The sequence below is a fragment of the Herpailurus yagouaroundi genome, unplaced genomic scaffold, assembly GCF_014898765.1.
Source record: "Herpailurus yagouaroundi ecotype Mexico unplaced genomic scaffold, PumYag 188, whole genome shotgun sequence".
NCBI classification, from domain to species: Eukaryota; Metazoa; Chordata; class Mammalia; order Carnivora; family Felidae; genus Herpailurus; species Herpailurus yagouaroundi.
Window position 1 is genome coordinate 16,648,416 of NW_024412419.1, and position 22,095 is coordinate 16,670,510.

Consider the following 22,095-nt stretch of genomic DNA (forward strand, 5'->3'; position numbering starts at 1 on the left):
TGTAATTTTTCCGCTTTACCCTAAGGGGTTTCCTACTGCCCTGTTACATTGGCCCCAGTTGGTATATAGGTAATTTTCTTAATTTCCCACAGCACAGCTGGGAAATATTTTTTAAAACAGTTGATTTATTCAGATTTTCTATTCCATCTTAGGTCAAATTTAATCACTTGTATTACAGGAAATGTATTCATTTCTTCTAGGTTTTCCAGCGGATTAGTATAAAATTGTTATATTCTTGTAATTTCCTTTTATTTTTTACATATGTAAAACTCATTCCTAATTTTTTTTGTGGCTTCTCTTTTTCCCTTGATTAATCTTGTGAAAGGTTTTTATTATATTCAATTAACAATGAAAAAGAAAAAATAGGGGGAGTTTGGGGAGTTGACAAATGCCACCTATTTGATAAATATTTTTATGAACTCTCTGCCATGTACTGATCCTAGTTAAATGCTGCTGATAGGTGGGGTTAACATATGCCCCAATCTATGCCTATTTCAGGTATAAAAATTAATAGAACTCCCTTTTACTCCCAACAGTAATTTGGGCCAAATTAAAGTTGACATGTATAGTGGTGGCTTTAAGATAAATTTTGGTGGAGTTTTGAAGATGGAACCCTGGTTGGAAGGACTTACAAAAATGGAGGCGAACATCTGGAGACAATAAGAGATGATTATTTTGAAGAGTTTTGCTATAGGAAAGGGAAGAAATGAGGTAGGAGGCAGAGGAAATGGAGTTGTTTGCTATTTTACCTGTTTCTGCCTTTATTATTTTTATTTCTTCTTTATACTTTTTATGGGCTTATTTGAGTTGTTTATTTCCTAGCCTCTTAGATTAATGTGTAATGCATGTGAAGCCATATATATCTTTCCATGAACAAAACATATAGGTTCTGATATGGGGTGCTTTCATTTTCATTAATTTCTAAATTATTTGAAATTTCAACGTTGACATTTTCTTTAAGCAATGAATTATTTAGAAGTGACTTAAAATATCTAGATGCCTGGATTCAATTAAAAAAAATTTTTAGTTTCAGGGCACCTGGGTGGCTCAGTCACTTCAGCATCTGACTCTTGATTTCAGCTCAGGTCATGATTTCATGGCTTGTGAGTTTGACCCTCATTTCAGGTTCTGTGCTGACAGTGCATGGAGCCTGCTTGGTATTCTGTCTCCCTCTTTCTCTGCCCCTCCCCTGCTTGCTCTCTATTTCAAAATAAATAAAAATAAACTTAAAAAAATTTTTTTCTAGTTTTAATACACTATTTTCAATTAAGTGGTCTATATATTTCTATGTATCTTCTTTGTTTACAAGTTTTTAACGTTTATTTATTTTTGAGAGAGAGAGGGAATGAGTGTGAGCAGGGGAGGGGCAGAGAGAGAGACCAAAACACAGAATCTGAAGCAGGCTCCAGGCTCCAGCTGTCAGCACAGAGCCCAACGTGGGGCTTGAACTCAAGAACTGTGAGATCATGACCTGAGCAGAAGTTGGATGCTTAACGGACTGAGCCACTCAGGTGCCCCTCTATATGTCTTTTTTAAAAAAGATTATTGTAATTTCCTTTCTGACCTTCTATAGGACCAATTTTTATAAATTTTAACTGAGTAAAATGAACAAATTGTGTATTCTCTATTGAGTATGAGTTCTATGCACATCTATTAGCATCAATTTGTTAACTATATTATTTAAGTCCTCTGTACTGTTACTCACCGTACATCGTAGTGGGAGACTTTAACAGACCTCTCAGATGTGGATTTGCTAATTTCCTTTTGTGATTTTACCAATTTTTCATGTACTCCAAAATGGTGTTAGGAGCATTTAAGTTCATGATTATTAGATCTTCCTGGTGAATTATTTAAAATGTGAAATATCCTTTTTTAAACTTGTAATCTTTTTGACTTTCGATTCTGTTGTGTGTGATACTGATGCCGCTGTTAGCAACTTTCTGTTCGTGGTTGCCAGGAATATGTTTTCAAGCCTAGAGTAATCACAGTTTTGGCTTTTCCTGGTAAGCTGCACGTGGCTGGATTCTTAAAATCCAACCGATTTTACCTTTTATAAAACAGACTAATCCAGTTCATATGTATCATTATTTTGGATGTATTTAGACTTATTCCTGCCATGTCATTTTGTGTTGCAGTTTAACATCCTTTCTCTCATTTCCGCTTCAGCCTTTCCATGGATGGCTGGGATTTCCTTTGTTCCTCTTTTCATTTACTGGTTTGAAAACCATACACATTTTATTTTTATGCTTCTAAGAGGTTACACTTAAATTTTTATCATTAGTGTTTAAATTTATATTTTTCTAACAGCGTGAGGCTACTCACTACCTACTAACTTTTTTTAATTCTTTTTTTTAACTTTTAACTTGTTTTATTTTTTATTTTTTAAAATTTACTTCCAAATTAGTTAGCATAGAGTGCAACAATGATTTCAGGAGTAGATTCCTTAGGGCCCCTTACCCATTTAGCCCATTCCCCCTCCCACAAGCCCTCCAGTAACTCTCTGTTTGTTCTCCATATTTATGAGTCTCTTCTGTTTTGTCCCCCTCCTTGTTTTTATATTATTTTTGTTTCCCTTCCCTTATGTTCATCTGTTTGTCTCTTAAAGTCTTCATATGAGTGAAGTCATATGATTTTTGTTTTTCTTTGACTAATTTCACTTAGCATAATACCCTCCAGTTTCATCCACGTAGTTGCAAATGGCAAGATTTCATTCTTTTTGGTTGCCGAGTAATACTCCATCGTGTATGTGTGTGTGTATATATATATATATATATATATATATATATATATATATACCACATCTTCTTTGTCCATTCATCCATCAATGGACATTTGGGCTCTTTCCATACTTTGGCTATTGTAGATAGTGCTGCTATAAACATGGGTGTGCATGTGTTCCTTCGAAACAGCACACCTGTGTCCCTGGATAAATGCCTAGTAGGACAATTGCTGGGTTGTAGGATAGTTCTATTTTTAGTTTTCTAAGGAACCTCCATAATGTTTTCCAGAGTGGCTGCACCAGCTTGCATTCCCATACTTACTAATAGCTTTTGACAAATCTTCACATACTTTTATTTTCCTGAATTCTTCATTAGCATCCCCGCTTCCATCTTCTATATCCCGTGTTGACATAATCTGAATTTTGACACCAGAATTTTGTTTTTAAAAAATAATTTTAGGGGAACCTGGGTCGCTCAGCCAGTTAAGCATCCATCCGACTCTTGATTTCGGCTTAGGTCATAATCACAGGGTCATGGGATTGAGCCCTATGTTGGGATCCACGCTGAACATGGAGCCTGCTTGGGATTCTCTCTCCTTCTCTCTCTCTGACCTTCCCCCGCCAAATAAATTAATTAAAAAATAAAAAAAAATTATAATTATGTCTCATAGAAAAAGTAGTTGTATTATTTTCCTGCAACTACTGCAGCTCGTTGTTAAATCTTGGATTCATTTTCCTGTAGAGTCTCTAATAGTTCTCTTAGCTTTCAGACAGGATCTATTGAGTTATTAAAACTCTGACTTCCTGGGTATTTGAAAAAAATCTTATATTGTTCTCACATTTGATTAATATTATGTCTGAATATAGAAATTTAGATTTGAACTTCTTTTCTTTCAGTGAAGATATTATCAAATGTCTTTTCTTCATCCAATACTGTTGATGAAACACCTAATGTCAAATCTGATGAGAATGACTGTGAATAATCGCTTTATCATCCTCTCTGGAAGCTTCAGCAACTTCTCTTCACCCTCGTAGCTATCCTCATAGCTTAGAATGTTGGCTAATATTCTGAATTGTCACTACCTTTGTAATTGGCTTGTGTGTGTGTGTGTGTGTGTGTGTGTGTGTGTGTGTGTGTGTTTATTTTAATCCTGCTCTATATTTGAAGGACCATTTCAATCTGAATATTTATGCTTCTTCAACTGTAAGAAGAAATTCCATTATTTTTTTTTAGATTTTATCTCTCTTTTATCCTCATTATTCTCTATTAGATAGATGCTATGACATACAGAACTTTCCTCCATATATCTTCAAGTTTTCAACTTTTCTTCACCTTGTGCTTCATTCCAGATATCTCATTTCCTTCTCAGCTGGGTCCAGTCTTCTAATCCTATCTACTGAATTTTTTATTTCAGTAATTACATTTTTTTTTATTTCTAAGGTTTATGTTTGGTTTGTTTTACACCAGACTGTTCCTGATTGTCACTTCTTCTTATCACTCTATTAATTTTTCATAATCGTAATTCTTCTGTTGGTTTGTTATCTATTTTTCATGGTGGCTTCATGTCAGATGTTGGTGATTTTGGCTATGGGCTCATCTTTGTGGTTTGGATACCCTGTTGGCGTCTATACTTCTAGTCCCATGGCCAGCCATCAGGGAGGTATTGGGGTAGCTACTGAGGTTTGCGCTCCATAATGTTTTCTGTGAGAATAGGAGAAAGGCTGTGTGTGTGCTGGGTAGGATATCTTAGAAGCCAATATTCTGGGCTTAGTCATTCCATCTGGGCATTTTCAGGTTCTACTCTCCTTGAGCATGGCCCCTGCCCAAGAATAGGCCTGAATGGATGCGGAGGAGGACAGCGGGCTGCACCAGGCACAACCAGTGTGGGTACCCAACTCCTTTCCCTGTCATTTGCATCGAATGCCTCCTCTTGGAGCCTGGCTTCCACCACCTGGAGGCATGAGATGGGCTTGGTGATGCCTCTATCTTCTGTGGCATACTTTCCAAAAAGCTTCAGAACAAATTCCAGGCTGCTGTTACCTTCTTCAAACTAATCTGGTGTATTTTTAGACCCTCAGGAATTTTTCATAATTTTGATTAGCTAAAAATTTCTCTTTGAATTTACAGAGTAAGGTATGTATTCTCATACTCAAAAAAGAAATGTAAGGCTTAGAGTAGAAATATAGAGAGCATTGGGGAAGGAGAGAACATCGCTGTCTGCAATTAGTTTCCTATCTGGAAGGCAAAGCTTCCACTTTTACTTTGGGTTGTTTGCCTTTTTCTCATCTATACTAGAGACAGTAAGCAATTGTCACTTATATTGTAAATATTTGTTACAAATGCCTTTTAATTTTGCTTATGGTCATTTCTGAGATATAGAAATTTTATGTTTTTATGAGGACAAACCTGTCCATTTTTTACTCTAAGATTTCTGGATGTTGTGTAATGCTCAGGATGCCTTCCTAATACATAATTGAAACCTATTTTTATTATAGTGCCTTTTAATATTTCATGGTTCAATCTTTTGTGATTAGATATTTCATGTTTAGGTATGGATTCATCAGGGTTTTAATTTTGTGTTTCGTGTGAGATCTGATGTGTGTCCCATTCCCTCTTTTCTAAGATGAAAGTTTTATTGCTAATTTCCTTCCTTGCTCCGTTACCTTGTTTTGGCTGGGTGGGTGTGCAGGGGCAGTTAACATTTTTTAGTGCATAGGTCATCAAACCATAATGAACCAAACTGGTATTTGATGGATGGACTGTACAACGCTCAGAGTTCTTGAACTTTGAGATGAATGTAGTACCTGCCTGGAATTTGGGGAGGAGACGAGTGTGAAGAAATGTAGGTACATGAAGCCAGAGAAGCTGACTGTGGCAGAGAGCACCATCCACTGAAATGATTTTCTGGTTTTCCCCTTGGACACATAGCTAGAGTTCATCTCCCTGCCCCTCTGTCTACATAACCGGGTGACTAAGTTCTCTCCAGTACAGTGTGAACAGTCTTCATGCCAAGCCCATAAAAACCTCTCATTTGTACTCCTTTTTGAAGCCTGGATATATAGGTGATGAGGTTCTAGGAGATGGGGCCACAAGATGAAAGGATTTTAAATATGGACAAGGCCGTGTGGAGGAGAGATGCCTCCTGGCCAGAAACATTCTCCTTGGACTAATACTGAAGTGAGAAATAAGCTACTTTGGTATCTGCCCAAATAAGACAGGGGATTTAAGTTTCTGGAAGATCTGCTGTATTGAGTTAGGGAAGTTTCCTTCCATTCTTGACTTACTGTTGTTTTAATCAGGAGAGGGTACTGATTTATTTTATTTCTTATTTTTATTTTTTTAACGTTTATTCATTTTTTTTGAGAGAGAGAGACAGTGTGAGTGGGGGAGGGGCAGAGAGGGGGAAACACAGAATCCGAAGCAGGCTCCAGGCTCCGAGCTGTCAGCACAGAGCCTGATGCGGAGCTTGAACTCACAGATGGCGAGATCATGACCTGAGCTGAAGTTGGATGCTTAACTGACTGAGCCACCCAGGTGCCCCTTATTTTATTTTATTTTTTTGAGGTTTATTTATTTTTGAGAGAGACAGAGAGAGAGAGACAGAGAGAGAGAGAGAGACAGAGATTGGAGGGGTAGAGAGAGAGGGAGATACAGAATCTGAAGCAGGCTCCAGGCTCCAGGCTGTCAGCACAGAGCCGGATGCTGGGCTCGAACTCATGGACCACAAGATCATGACCTGAGCCAAAGTTGTATGCCTACCTGACTAAGCCACCCAGGCACCCCTGTTGTTTTATTTTAAAAAATCTGACAACTACTTAACTCTAGAGAAAAAACTGATGGTTACTCCAGAGTATCATAGAAATATTATTATGCTTAAATCCCCCAGTGTAATAAATTATAATCATTTTGTTGAGTTTTGATTTAACAATGTCACCATTTTCTAATTTATTTATATTTGCTTTTATTTTTATGAATTCCTTCTACTTGGTTTTATTTTGTTTTCTTTTTCTAATATCTTGATTGCTGTTAATTTTTTGTTTGCTTAATTAGAAAGGTATTCAGGGGTAAGAAGTTTCCTATATTCCAGGAGTACTGATTCATAATATTCTTTTATTATTTGCTAACTGGTGTGTTAATTCTTAAAGTTCTCCATTAAGTGATTTCTGTAATAAACACTGAAATTGTGTGCCTTATACCTGTCACTGACCAGCAGGATTTTGGAGTGTTCTGGGCCATACTTTACTTTTTGTAACTGATATCAGGGTAATGAATGAGGAGCCAAAGCAATCCCACATTCCTCTATAATATGTTTGGTATTTTTGAGGTAGGGTTTTACCCATGCAAGTCTCTTTATAGGTAATCTATTTCTTTTTCAGTATTAATTGGAACAATGTACATATTGAAGAATAGCTGTATTAAAACTTTTGAATTCTAAAATAATAAAAAATATGAAAGCCTTAAGCTATGAAAATTGGTATATTTCTGTCCTTAAATATTTTAATGCCTATAGGTGAAAATTAGGTATCTTATTAATAGGACATGGTGATTTAGGTTTCTTTATTATGTTTATCTTTAGAATTAGTTGCTGGGTGGAAACTTAGTATGACCATAAAGTAACCTTTACATGATTTGCTATGGGGATTTAAAGATGCATTTTCTTTTGTCCCCTCTGATCACCTCCTTATTAAAATCAAAGTAACATCTTTTTATGCATAGTGAATTTGTTCCTTAGGGGACTATCAAGTATCATCTTTGGTCTATATTACTGCACTTTAGAATATGGACTCCAGTGCTAACATTTATCAGCTCTGTGACATTAGGCAAGTTTCTTATTCTCTCTGTGCTTCCGTTTCCTCAGATGTAAAGTGGGGATAATCAGGGTCTCTGCCTCATAGGATTTTCCCAAGGGTTAAGAGTTCAAAATTTAAAGTTCTTAGAATAGTCCTGGGGATGATGTTAGTTCTATGTACGTTAGCTATTTTTATTATAATCTAGAAGCGATCACAGCTAGCTTCTCTAAAAACTTTTTTTTTTTTTTTTGCTAATACTCTCATTATTAAACTGCCCTTTAAGTTTAAGGGAAATTATATAAACTGTCACAATCTTATCACAAACCCAGGATTTAGGTATTGTTATGCTATATGAGAAGCTAAGAGTGTGAAATAATTTTGAGGTTCACATGGTAAAACGTGACAGAATTGGGATTTGAACTTATGTCTGTCACTGAAGTCCACACACTTCGCATTATAACACTCAGCCTGATGTGACCACTGTCTATAAAATCCAGCACCATAAACTTTTCCTGTCATTACCAAACCAGAGCTTCATCTTTTTTGGTACGCCAAAAAGTTTGTACTTATAGCACCAAGGTAGTATGTCTGTAGTTCTTTTAAGACAGTAGGTAGCCCAGCACTGTTGACCTGGAGTAGTGCTCACACTAGCTCTGCCTGATGAAGGACATTCACTCTTTAGAACCAGAGAGGAGAATGCAGACATTAATGGTTTACTGCTCCTTATCTTAGTTAACCCCAGATAATTTGTCAATCAGTATCTAGCCTTCTGATTTTCTCTATGTCATAACTCTCCCAGCCCCTGGTTTCAAATGGGTGTTGAAGATTGCCTGTCTCTAACTCTCTGGGCAGTCTCTTGGCAGGAAGGCACTACACAATATCACACGGGTTCCTGGAGTTCATGTAGGAACAGGAGGATAATGAGTGCTTTCTGAGGGAGAGATAGGAGAGGTAGTTGCTGGGAAAATGCGTCCTAGGCCTGAAAATAATTAAGGCTTTGATTGTGGCCATTCAAAAACCTACGCCCAGACTACGTCGGCACCTCCATGACAAGCCAGCATTCTCTGGCCCTTCTGATCCCACATGCTCACTAGTGCCTCCTTCCACCTCTCAGAGCAGCCTCGCATTACACCATTACACAGTGCTGCCCATTGGACTGGATTGTGTTATGTATTGTCCAGTCTCTCCAACAAAATAGTATCCCCCCATATCCTCTGCCAAGTGGGGACCGTGTAGTGACCATTATCTTCTTTTTTTTCATTATGCTAAAATATACATAACATAAAACTTAACCTTTTAACCATTTTTCAGTATACAGTTCAGTGGCATTAAGTACATTTACACTACTGCGCAACTAATCACCACCATCCATCTCAAGAACTTGTTCGTTATCCCAGAATGAAACTCTGTACGCTTTAAACGACAACTCCCCAGGATCCCCCTCCCCCATCCCTGCAGTCAGCATTCTACTTTCTGTTTCCATTAGTTTGACTACACATATGCAAGTGGCGCCAGTCATGCGATCTTTGTCCTTTTGTGTCTGCCTTCTTTCACTTTGCATAATGTCTTTGGGGTTCACCCATGTTGTAGCATGTGTCAGGACTTCCCTCCTTTTTAAGGATAAATAATGTTCCATTATGTGTATACACTGTATTTTGCTAGTCCATTCATCCATGGTGGACATTTGGGTTTTTGTCCCACTTTTGACTATGGGGAATAACACTGCTATAAATGTTTGTGTGCAAGTAAGTGTCCGTTGAACCCTTGCATTCAGTTCTTTGGGGGTATATGACCAGTAGCAGAATTGTTCGATCATATGGTAATTCTGTGTTTAATTTTTTTGAGGAGTCTCTATGCTATTTTCCACAATGTGGCACCATTTTACATCCTCACCAGCAAAACACAGGTTTCTTTCTGATTTCTCTACATCCTCCCAACATTATTTTACCATTATTCTGATTTAATCCTCATGACAGGTGAATAACAATTACTCTATCTGGAATCTTTATTGTACTTCACAATTTGTTTTTGCATATATGAGCCTTTGAACCTTTATAATAATCTTTGGTGTAAGTATTATATCTGTATAATTATATATAAGTCATATAAAATTATATAAATATATATAATTTCTATATAATTATATAGAAATTGATGTTTGGAGGTGTTTCAAGATCACCCAAGGTCACAAAACTAATATGTGGAAAAGTAAAAAATATGAACTTTTTATTCCTGATTCTTTTTATTATTTGGAGAATTAAACAGACAATACTCTGTTCACTGAAATCAAAGCAAAAGGAAAACTCACACATTGAGAAAATATTCCCAAAAAGGATACCTACTATTCTCCCATATGTCCTAAGGTATTAAAGAAAATAAATGGCTTAAATAAGTGGCAGAAAGGATTTAGGTTAGATATTAACTGGGTGGCTGATGTTGGTGAGACATTGAAAAAGATTACCAAAAGATACTTGGAGATAATTAAAGTCCTGAAAAATGCTATGCGCATTGGATTCCATCCCAGTATGTGCCTGAGGGTGCAGGAAGTGATTCAGTGAATCCTTGTTAATTATTTGAAAGCAGGGGGATAAACTGGCTGTCTTCACATAGTTTCTTTGAGTGAATTCTCTGATTCTACAGCAAAGATTCTACTGAATGCAAAAAGATTCTACAGCAAAGATTCTACTGAGTGGTGTTCTTTGGTGTTTGGGGATAGATCTTTGTTTTCTTGACCCCTTCATCCTTGCTCTCTGGAGAATGCAGGCTCCCTCACTCAATTCCATTTCAGAACCTTCATTCATTCAGTCCTCTGGGGAGAAGTCTGATATGACCTGACTCACCTGGAGTCTTGAGCTACTACTGAGGCAGTTAACTTTCTACACCACTGTTAGTTTGGTTTCACTCTGCTCCCCAGGGAGATTTGAAGAAGATGAAATTTTTGCCCTGAGATTAAAGGGGACAGTTTCAGTGGGTTTATGGCTTGTCAGTGTTGTAGGATAAAGAAGAGACAAGGTAGCTGGTTTAAGACAGTAAATAGCCTAGCTTTTCCAACGGGCCAGCACTGTTGACATGGAGTAGTAATCACACTGCTCCCTGCCTGATGCAGGACATTTAGTCTTTAGAACCACGGAGCAGAGAATGCAGAGCAGGTGAGAGTTGCTGGTGATGACCCCATGCAACCAACTCTGTCACTGTGCAGATGAAAAAGCAGAAAGATGAAAAGATGAAAAAGGAGAGGTATCAATTATTTTTCTTTTACATTTCAGAGTTGGAAATTGAAGAATGCAATGGAAAACAACAAGAAAAAGGCAAGGGTGTGTACCCATCAATCCCAGATGCAGGGAGACATTCCTTCCGAGTAGCCGTCCTTCAGATGCCCCATAGGGTCTGCAGAGTTTACAGAACAATTTAAGAACACTCGAGACCAAATATAATCTCAATAAACACATGCAATTAAGGCCAACAGAACCTGGCTTAGTACTTAGCTTATCCTCCTTGTCACCTTCAAGGCCCAGATAACTTCACATAATGTTAGGAAACAACTTCCTTGATCTGCCTCTTTTCCTCTGAGAGCAGTTGGCAGCTTCTGTAGGGATCCCTGATCAGTGCAAGATCAACAGAAATCCATGAACCTCAATCACTCTGTTTTCACCCACTCTAGATTGCTTTCTCTCTAATTTAATTGCTTGAATTTCAGTGTCTGTGATAAGAACTCAGGGGTAATATCACACACCTCTGGAATCTCTCCACCGATTATGGGCTGTGCCCTGCAAGTGAGGATAGCAGGATTTGGCCAGTTATGAGTACAGGGTTCTCTCAGCACTGCCAGGATCTTTAGAGAGAATGTCATGCTATGCACACTCCCCTGAAGCTGGCTCGATTTCACAATTTTTCACACCTATTGTGATGTAACCCTATCTCGAACAAGGTCCCTGTCCAAGTATGCTTTGATGTTTTATGTAATAAGTTGCAGAATTCAGGATTTAAACATCAAAAGTAGAAATCCACAATTTTCTTTTTTATTCTGTAAGATTTAGCATGTTCATTTTTCTTTAATCACAACAGAGCATGGTGAACAAAATGTATTGTGGTGGATTATGAAAATATTTTTCTTTTTCCCTATATTGTACACCTGAAACTAATATTATACTGTATGTTAACTAAAGGGAATTTAAATAAAAACTTAAAAAAATTTATACAATGAAAATTTATTATATTTATGAATCAGATCAATGTTTTAAAGAATCTTTCCAGGTGTAGTGGGGGTTGTGGGACCTCTGAGGGGTTTTGTGACATTGGATCTTAGTCATTCCATCACTTCTATGATGAAGTGAAACACTATGACTTCCAGGTTGTTGGCTACGTTGAGGTTTTATGGCTGTATGAAAGGCCTAAATTCGTCATCATTTAACATGGATCTGTAGAGCCTGGGGGATGATTCTGATACTAGCTTTATTGTTTCAAAACCTGGGATTTGGAGCTGGAATGTGCCAAGAAATCTCTACTTGAGTTAAAGGGAAAGCAGGTGGTCCTTCAGGAGGGGAGGGGGTGTGTGTGTTATGAACTCCCTTGTGGTTTCTGCTTCTTGGGTATTTTCCTCAGTGTGACTAACTAAAATGCTCTTTGTTCTTTGTTCCAGAGTCAGAGACATCCCTGCCACGCGGCACAGAGATTTATAACTCTGAGCAAAGGTTTCAACAAATACTATTTCTTTACTCCAAAGTCCATCTATGTGTGCTTCCTGAAATAAAGAACAGAGCATTTCTGTCTTCTGGTCTCTAATCCCAGGAGCCTTAGCAGCAGAGGCTGGGGGAGTTCCAAAAGGTCTTCTTATAACTCTGGAGATAATGACTGGCTCAAACAAGCTGGCGCCGTGTGGGGACACCCATAGACTTTATTTATCTCTCTCTGTCTCTTTTTTTTTTCAGGCTGACATAGTGTCTGTACTGACATACCCAGTCCAGAAAAAAGAAACTGTGTCTGTTATAACTTTTACTTAAGTGGTATAAGTGGAAAGATCATAACGCAAAGATTTGTTGAAAACACACTTCTTATCCAGACAATCCATTGTAATGTTTCAATTAAAAAGTTCTACTCACAGAAAGATATTTAAAAAAAAAAAAGAAGAAGGACAAGATCTGGGATTAAGTTTAACGACCTGGAACAGGCAAAAGAACATAATAAAATTTCTGATTCGGTATCTGGGATGTGGGTATATGATCTGAGATATAAATGAGACTCATCGATGGCTATTATTACCCTGCCCCCACCACATCCCCTCCCGTGAGGATAGGCAACAGGGAAGGTGCTTAAATTCTTTCAGGGCCTATGGGGTGCCTGGGTGGCGCAGGCGGTTAAGCGTCCGACTTCAGCCAGGTCACGATCTCGCGGTCCGTGAGTTCGAGCCCCGCGTCAGGCCAGGTCACGATCTCGCCGTCCGTGGGTTCGAGCCCCGCGTCAGGCTCTGGGCTGATGGCTCAGAGCCTGGAGCCTGTTTCCGATTCTGTGTCTCCCTCTCTCTCTGCCCCTCCCCCGTTCACGCTCTGTCTCTCTCTGTCCCAAAAATAAATAAACGTTGAAAAAAAAAATTAAATTCTTTCAGGGCCTATGGTCGTCACTGAGCAATTTACTTCTTTGGTATCTCACATACAGATGGCTGGTATAACACACAAAGCTCACCTGGGTGGCAGACTGGGGAAGTGTAGTTCAAATATCCCCAATCCATGTGACAATGTTATCTGAAAAACATGTGACTTGAAGCCAGTGTAATGACACTAAACCCACTCTAGTGCACATTTTTGTATAAGGCATCCATTTTGGAGCCCAGACCCAATGCTAGTAGAACTCAGTATTCCATTACAGTCTGATTTACCACAAGGTCTGGTGGCAGAGTCCAGGTATGGTAATCTTGGAATTACCTAATCTGGGAAGGAGCCAACTGGCCTATGGAATACCTGAAAATGAAACACTGTCTACCAGAGATGGGGAAGTATATCCACCTTCAAAACTGTTAAGACACTCTTGAAAACTGAAAACGACACAAATGCCAACAATGTCTTGGTTCCTGTGAAGTTCACTGTCTAGTAATAAAAGCAGATAAAAAATACCAATCTTAAATAATTTAAGTGGTATACTAAGGGTATATCCAGGGCACTGTCAGAACACAGAAGAGGGACACACTTATCCAGCCAGACAATGAGGACCAGGGAAGGTTGCCACTATATCTAGTTATAAGAAGTTCAGAGTACAGTTAATGCATCTTGTCTTGAAGGTGACACTTGTCCTCCAAATAACTCAGACTCTTCCCAGAACCATTCCAAAGGACTTAGCTCTTCCCATAAATGCTCTATGTGTTTATTCATCTCCATCCTCAGTGAATGGAAGAAAGGTCAGAAATGTGTCACTGCTTTGTAACCTAAGGTCTTCTGCCTTGTCTACTGAATGAGTTACTGAATTAATATTCCTCCCTACACAAATTTTTCTTCAAAAAGTCTGTCCTTTCCTGCCTTGCAGTCTGAGCCCCTACTTCTCTGTACATAATTCTTCACAGATCTCTATCTAACCACTTAGACAAACTGTTTAACTTCATTTGACATTATTTTTTCTGGAAGAGTAAAGCAAAATTGCCTTAGATTTTTTTTGGTTTTACATCATGAAAAATTTTACCCCACTTGCTATTTGCTGTTTTCCTTTTCCCGTCTTCTGCATTCTTCCAGGAGGCCTCCTGAATAGTCCATGCTTAAGCTAAAGAAGACTGACAGTTATTTTCAGTACCAAGTCTCACCTAATAACGGAAAACCTAGACACATTTTCATTTCCTGTAAAGTTAGCTGAGTCAGGTGAGCTGAAAATCAGAGAACGGGCTCTTTCTGGGGCTTCCGGGAAAACTCAAGGCCCTAAAAGTGAATGTTCTCTTCTAATTGCCTGACAGAGCTCTTTAACATCCATGACTTAGCGTTTTACATCCTGGACAGGGTCTGACCAGCCTGACTTAATGACAAAGTTAGTTTTGAAAGCCTCTTATCCATTTGTCTTTTCTCATTGGCAATGTCCATGAGTCCATTATTCCTATGGACTAGAGAGGAACTCAGGAATGACAAGGATGGGCCCTTTTGGTTAGTGGCTGGCTAGGATTTTGTAGTGTATCCTCTGAATGCATTCACTGTCCTACAGTGGGTCTCAGGGTGTGGAATGATTTGTTATTGAGTAAGGGCCATGCTTAAAGTTTTCCAGCCCGCGTTTGGATGCAATGCAGGGTCACTTTAATTACCTTGGAAATGAGAGTGCTGGTAACCAGTGTAGAGACTATTTTGGAATAAGATAATAACATTATCTAAAGCCACTTCCAGTTTGATAATAAATATCATGTACTGATTGATATGATGGTGCAGATTTTCTTGTTAGATCTGCTTATGGAGTGAATTACACCAACAGAGGTTTTAACAACATTGTTGAAATACAATTCCCATACCATGCAATTCACCCAATTAAAGTGTATAATTCAATAGATTTAGTATAATCACAGAATTGTATAGTCATCATCACAATCTGATTTTAAAACATTTTCATCACACCAAAAAGAAACCCCATAATCATTAGCTATAACCAACCAATGTCCTCATTTCACGCCAGCCCTAGATAACGGCTAAACTACTTTCTGTATCTATAGATGCCTCTGTTACAGACATTTCATGTAAGTGGAATCGTATAGTATGTGGTCTTCTGTGACTGGCTTATTTAATTTAGCATAATGTTTTTAAGGTTCATCCTGTTGTAGAATATATCAGGGCTTCATTCCTTGTTTTTGCCAGATAATATTCCATTGATGCATATACATTTGTTTATTCATTCATCGTTTGTTAGACATTTGGATTGTTTCCACTTTTTGGCCATTATGAATAATGCAGCTAGGCAGTGTTGTTTACAAAAGCCAATACATGAAAACAATCTGACTGTCCATGGACAGATGAATGGGTAATGAAGATGTGGTAAATCTACAATGTAATCTTATTCAGCCATAAAAAAGGAAATCCTGTCATTTGCAACAACATGGATGAACCAAGGACATTATACTAAGTAAAATAAGTCGGACAGAGAAAAATAAATACTGTATGATCTCAGATACATGTGGAATCTGAAAAAACAAAAAACAAACTCATAGGAAAAGGAAAGATTTGTTGGTTACCAGAGGTGGAAGGGGGATCGAAAGAAGGTCAAAAGGTACAAACTTCCAGTTATAAGATAAGTAAGTACTAGGGATGTAATGTACAACATGATGACTATCATTAACACTAATGTATAGTATATATGGAAGTGGTTAAGAGAATAAATGCTAAGAGTTCCCATCACAAGAAAACACTTTTTTCTTTCTCATGTTCTTTTTTTTTTTGTGTGATTATATGAGACAATGAATGTTAACTAAGCTTATAATGGTAACTATTTAACCACATATGTAAGTCAAATCATTGTACTCTATACCTTAAACTTATACAGTGCTGTATGTCAGTTATATCGCAATAAAACTGGAAAAAAACAAAGCAGCTATAACACTCATGTTCAAGTGTTTGCATGGACATACACATCTTCATCTCTTTTGGGTATACATCTAGGAGTGGAATTGCTGGGTCATATGGTAACTCTATGTTTAACCTGCTAATAACTGAGAACACCAGACAGCAATGGGAATTTTTCCTAAGAAAATGTTAAGGACTGATAATAAAAGAATATCAAGATTGGGACTGAAGAGGGCTATCTCACCAGGCTGCTTTAAGTCTCATAATACAGATATGAAAGGTAGTAACAGAAAATATTACATAGACAATACTTAGAAAGCAAAGCTGCAAGTAAACTTTCCATTAGTCATAAAATCCCAAGAGTTCTTCCGGTTCAGACAGGAAGGTAAGTAGATTTTTCTATTCTTGTAAATTATTTCTACATGGTATGTTTTAGAAGCACTTAGGGTGACATTGTATATAGATTTTACTGCCCAGAGTAGATCTGAATCTTGTAAAGTTGTGCTGTCCAATGTGGTTATATGTGGCTTTTATAATTACATTAGTTAAAATAAAATAACACTTAAAATTCAGGTCCTTAGTTGTACCAGCCACATTTCAAGTACTCAATAACCACATGTGGCTTGTGGCTACCATCTTGGATGGTTCTCTCATTGTAGAAAGTTCTATTAGACAGGGCTATTCTAAAGCAGTGGTTCTTAAATGGATGGTGATTTCAGCCCCCAGAGAAATATGGCAATTTCTGGAGACATATGGTTATTTTACAACTTATGGAAGGGAGGGTGTGACTGGTATCTACTGAGTAGAGGCCAGGGATAATGCTAAGTATCCTATAATGCTAAGGGCAGCATCCACAACAATTAACCTTCCACAAATATCGGTAGTGTCTAGGTTGAGAAACTCTATTCTGCACCGTACATTCAAACTTGGCTAGCCCTTTTATAAAAGTAATCAAAAGAAGTACCTGTTTAGCTTTTAAGAAATCCATGTGCATGAGCTGAACCCCTAAGATTCTGATTAAGGATGTATGAAGAGAATCCAGGGATCTGTGTTGTTCAAAGCTTTCCAAGTGATTCTTCTGATTGGCCAGATCCAAGAACCATTGCGTGAAAGTAGACTGGCTCTCAGCTCTTAGTTCAGATGAAAATCACCTGGTAAACATTAGCAATACTCCCAGAATAGATTAATGGCTCCAAGGCCATTACCTCTTCTGTTTAATTTCTTCAATTACCTATCTCTCAATTAATGGGGTCATTAAGCACTTAAGACTTGCATTAATTTCCCTTCTTTAAAAAAATTCCTTCATTCTGTGCAAATCCAGGTTGCAAATGATTACATCTTGTTAATTATTGTACACTTTCTGTTTACAAACAGAACAAATGACCTAGAAAATGTTTGGCAGCTGTCTTTGTTCACTGGTGTTTAATGGAAAATAGCTGAGCAAACACGCACACTGGCCGTGTAGGCGGTCCGGCGCAATGTGTCATGGCCCATTGCTTTGCTACCAACTGACTAAATACATGGAAGTGGGGTTTCATTTTAAACAGTTTGAAGTGGTATACTTTAAGGTCAATATAATTCTGCTGAACTTAGAAAAGTATAAAAATAAATTAATTTTAGTTGTAAGACTTTTTTTTTTCTATTTTCCATCATTCTGTAATAAATTACAAAAAGGGAACAGTCCTTGCTCTTAAACCTAAAAGGTAGCAATGAAAATGAAACATCAGGGACAGAGACAAGATGGCGGCGTAGGAGGACGCTGGGCTCACCGCGCGTCCTGCTGATCACTTAGATCCACCTACACCTGCCTAAATAACCCAGAAAACCACCAGAGGATTAGCAGAACGGAGTCGCCGGAGCCAAGTGCAGACGAGAGGCCCACGGAAGAGGGTAGGAAGGGCGGCGAGGCGCTGCGCGCTCCACGGACTGGCGGGAGGGAGCCGGGGCGGTGGGGCGGCTCGCCGGCCAAGCAGAGCCCCCAAGTCTGGCTTGCAAAAAGCGGAGGGGCCTGACGGACTGTGTTCCGACAGCAAGCGCGACTTAGCGGCTGGGAGGTCATAAGTTAACAGCTCTGCTCAGAAAGCGGGAAGGCTGGAGGACAAAGGGAAGGAAAGCTGCTGAGCCCCCGGACGACAGAGCTCAGTTTGGTGGGGAACAAAGGCGCTCGCCAGCGCCATCTTCCCCGCCCATCCCCCAGCCAAAATCCCAAAGAGAACCAGTTCCTGCCAGGGAACTTGCTCGCTCCGCGCAAACACCCAACTCTGCGCTTCTGCGGAGCCAAACCTCCGGCAGCGGATCTGACTCCCTGCTGCTGCCACAGGGCCCCTCCTGAAGTGGATCACCTAAGGAGAAGCAAGCTAAGCCTGCCCCTCCTGCCCCTGTGCACCTTGCCTACCCACCCCAGCTAAGACGCCAGATCCCCAGCTTCACAAGCCTGGCAGTGTGCAAGTAGCCCAGACAGGCCACCCCACCCCACAGTGAATCCCGCCCCTAGGAGAGGGGAAGAGAAGGCACACACCAGTCTGACTGTGGCCCCAGCGGTGGGCTGGGGGCAGACATCAGGTCTGACTGCGGCTCCGCCCACCAACTCCAGTTATACACCACAGCACAGGGGAAGTGCCCTGCAGGTCCTCACCACGCCAGGGACTATCCAAAATGACCAAGCGGAAGAATTCCCCTCAGAAGAATCTCCAGGAAATAACAACAGCTAATGAGCTGATCAAAAAGGACTTAAATAATATAACAGAAAGTGAATTTAGAATAATAGTCATCAAATTAATCGCTGGGCTTGAAAACAGTATAGCTGACAGCAGAGAATCTCTTGCTACAGAGATCAAGGGACTAAGGAACAGTCACGAGGAGCTGAAAAACGCTTTAAATGAAATGCATAACAAAATGGAAACCACCACAGCTCGGATTGAAGAGGCAGAGGAGAGAATAGGTGAACTAGAAGATAAAGTTATGGAAAAAGAGGAAGCTGAGAAAAAGAGAGATAAAAAAATCCAGGAGTATGAGGGGAAAATTAGAGAACTAAGTGATACACTAAAAAGAAATAATATACACATCATTGGTATCCCAGAGGAGGAAGAGAGAGGGAAAGGTGCTGAAGGGGTACTTGAAGAAATAATAGCTGAGAACTTCCCTGAAGTGGGGAAGGAAAAAGGCATTGAAATCCAAGAGGCACAGAGAACTCCCTTCAGACGTAACTTGAATCGATCTTCTGCACGACATATCATAGTGAAACTGGCAAAATACAAGGATAAAGAGAAAATTCTGAAAGCAGCAAGGGGTAAACGTGCCCTCACATATAAAGGGAGACCTATAAGACTCGTGACTGATCTCTCTTTTGAAACTTGGCAGGCCAGAAAGAGTTGGCACGAGATTTTCAGTTTGCTAGACAGAAAAAATATGCAGCCGAGAATCCTTTATCCAGCAAGCCTGTCATTTAGAATAGAAGGAGAGATAAAGGTCTTCCCAAACAAACAAAAACTGAAGGAATTTGTCACCACTAAACCAGCCCTACAAGAGATCCTAAGGGGGACCCTGTGAGACAAAGTATCAGAGACATCACTACAAGCATAAAACATACAGACATCACAATGACTCTAAACCCATATCTTTCTATAATAACACTGAATGTAAATGGATTAAATGCGCCAACCAAAAGACATAGGGTATCAGAATGGATAAAAAAACAAGACCCATCTATTTGCTGTCTACAAGAGACTCATTTTAGACCTGAGGACACCTTTAGATTGAGAGTGAGGGGATGGAGAACTATTTATCATGCTACTGGAAGCCAAAAGTAAGCTGGAGTAGCCATACTTATATCAGACAAACTAGACTTTAAATTAAAGGCTGTAACAAGAGATGAAGAAGGACATTATATAATAGTGACAGGGTCTATCCATCAGGAAGAGCTAACAATTATAAATGTCTATGCGCCGAATACCGGAGCGCCCAAATATATAAAACAATTACTCATAAACACAAGCAACCTTATTGATAAGAATGTGGTAATTGCAGGGGACTTTAACACCCCACTTACAGAAATGGATAGATCATCTAGACACACGGTCAATAAAGAAACAAGGGCCCTGAATGAGACATTGGATCCGATGGACTTGACAGATATATTTAGAACTCTGCATCCCAAAGCAACAGAATATACTTTCTTCTCGAGTGCACATGGAACATTCTCCAAGATAGATCATATACTGGGTCACAAAACAGCCCTTCATAAGTTTACAAGAATTGAAATCATACCATGCATACTTTCAGACCACAATGCTATGAAGCTTGAAATCAACCACAGAAAAAAGTCTGGAAAACCTCCAAAAGCATGGAGGTTAAAGAACACCCTACTAACGAATGAGTGGGTCAACCAGGCAATTCGAGAAGAAATTAAAAAATATATGGAAACAAACGAAAATGAAAATACAACAATCCAAACACTTTGGGACGCAGCGAAGGCAGTCCTGAGAGGAAAATACATTGCAATCCAGGCCTATCTCAAGAAACAAGAAAAATCCCAAATACAAAATCTAACAGCACACCTAAAGGAAATAGAAGCAGAACAGCAAAGGCAGCCTAAACCCAGCAGAAGAAGAGAAATTATAAAGATCAGAGCAGAAATAAACAATATAGAATCTAAAAAAACTGTAGAGCAGATCAACGAAACCAAGAGTTGGTTTTTTGAAAAAATAAACAAAATTGACAAACCTCTAGCCAGGCTTCTCAAAAAGAAAAGGGAGATGACCCAAATAGATAAAATCATGAATGAAAATGGAATGATTACAACCAATCCCTCAGAGATACAAACAATTATCAGGGAATACTATGAAAAATTATATGCCAACAAATTGGACAACCTGGAAGAAATGGACAAATTCCTGAACACCCACACACTTCCAAAACTCAATCAGGAGGAAATAGAAAGCTTGAACAGACCCATCACCAGCGAAGAAATTGAATCGGTTATCAAAAATCTCCCAACAAATAAGAGTCCAGGACCAGATGGCTTCCCAGGGGAGTTCTACCAGACGTTTAAAGCAGAGATAATACCTATCCTTCTCAAGCTATTCCAAGAAATAGAAAGGGAAGGAAAACTTCCAGACTCATTCTATGAAGCCAGTATTACTTTGATTCCTAAACCAGACAGAGACCCAATAAAAAAAGAGAACTACAGGCCAATATCCCTGATGAATATGGATGCCAAAATTCTCAATAAGATACTAGCAAATCGAATTCAACGGCATATAAAAAGAATTGTTCACCATGATCAAGTGGGATTCATTCCTGGGATGCAGGGCTGGTTCAACATTCGCAAATCAATCAACGTGATACATCACATTAACAAAAAAAAAGAGAAAAACCATATGATCCTGTCAATCGATGCAGAAAAGGCCTTTGACAAAATCCAGCACCCTTTCTTAATAAAAACCCTTGAGAAAGTCGGGATAGAAGGAACATACTTAAAGATCATAAAAGCCATTTATGAAAAGCCCACAGCTAACATCATCCTCAACGGGGAAAAACTGAGAGCTTTTTCCCTGAGATCAGGAACACGACAGGGATGCCCACTCTCACCGCTGTTGTTTAACATAGTGCTGGAAGTTCTAGCATCAGCAATCAGACAACAAAAGGAAATCAAAGGCATCAAAATTGGCAAAGATGAAGTCAAGCTTTCGCTTTTTGCAGATGACATGGTATTATACATGGAAAATCCGACAGACTCCACCAAAAGTCTGCTAGAACTGATCCATGAATTCAGCAAAGTTGCAGGATACAAAATCAATGTACAGAAATCAGTTGCATTCTTATACACTAACAATGAAGTAACAGAAAGACAAATAAGGAAACTGATCCCATTCACAATTGCACCAAGAAGCATAAAATACCTAGGAATAAATCTAACCAAAGATGTAAAGGATCTGTATGCTGAAACCTATAGAAAGCTTATGAAGGTAATTGAAGAAGATTTAAAGAAATGGAAAGACATTCCCTGCTCATGGATTGGAAGAATAAATATTGTCAAAATGTCACTACTACCCAAAGCTATCTACACATTCA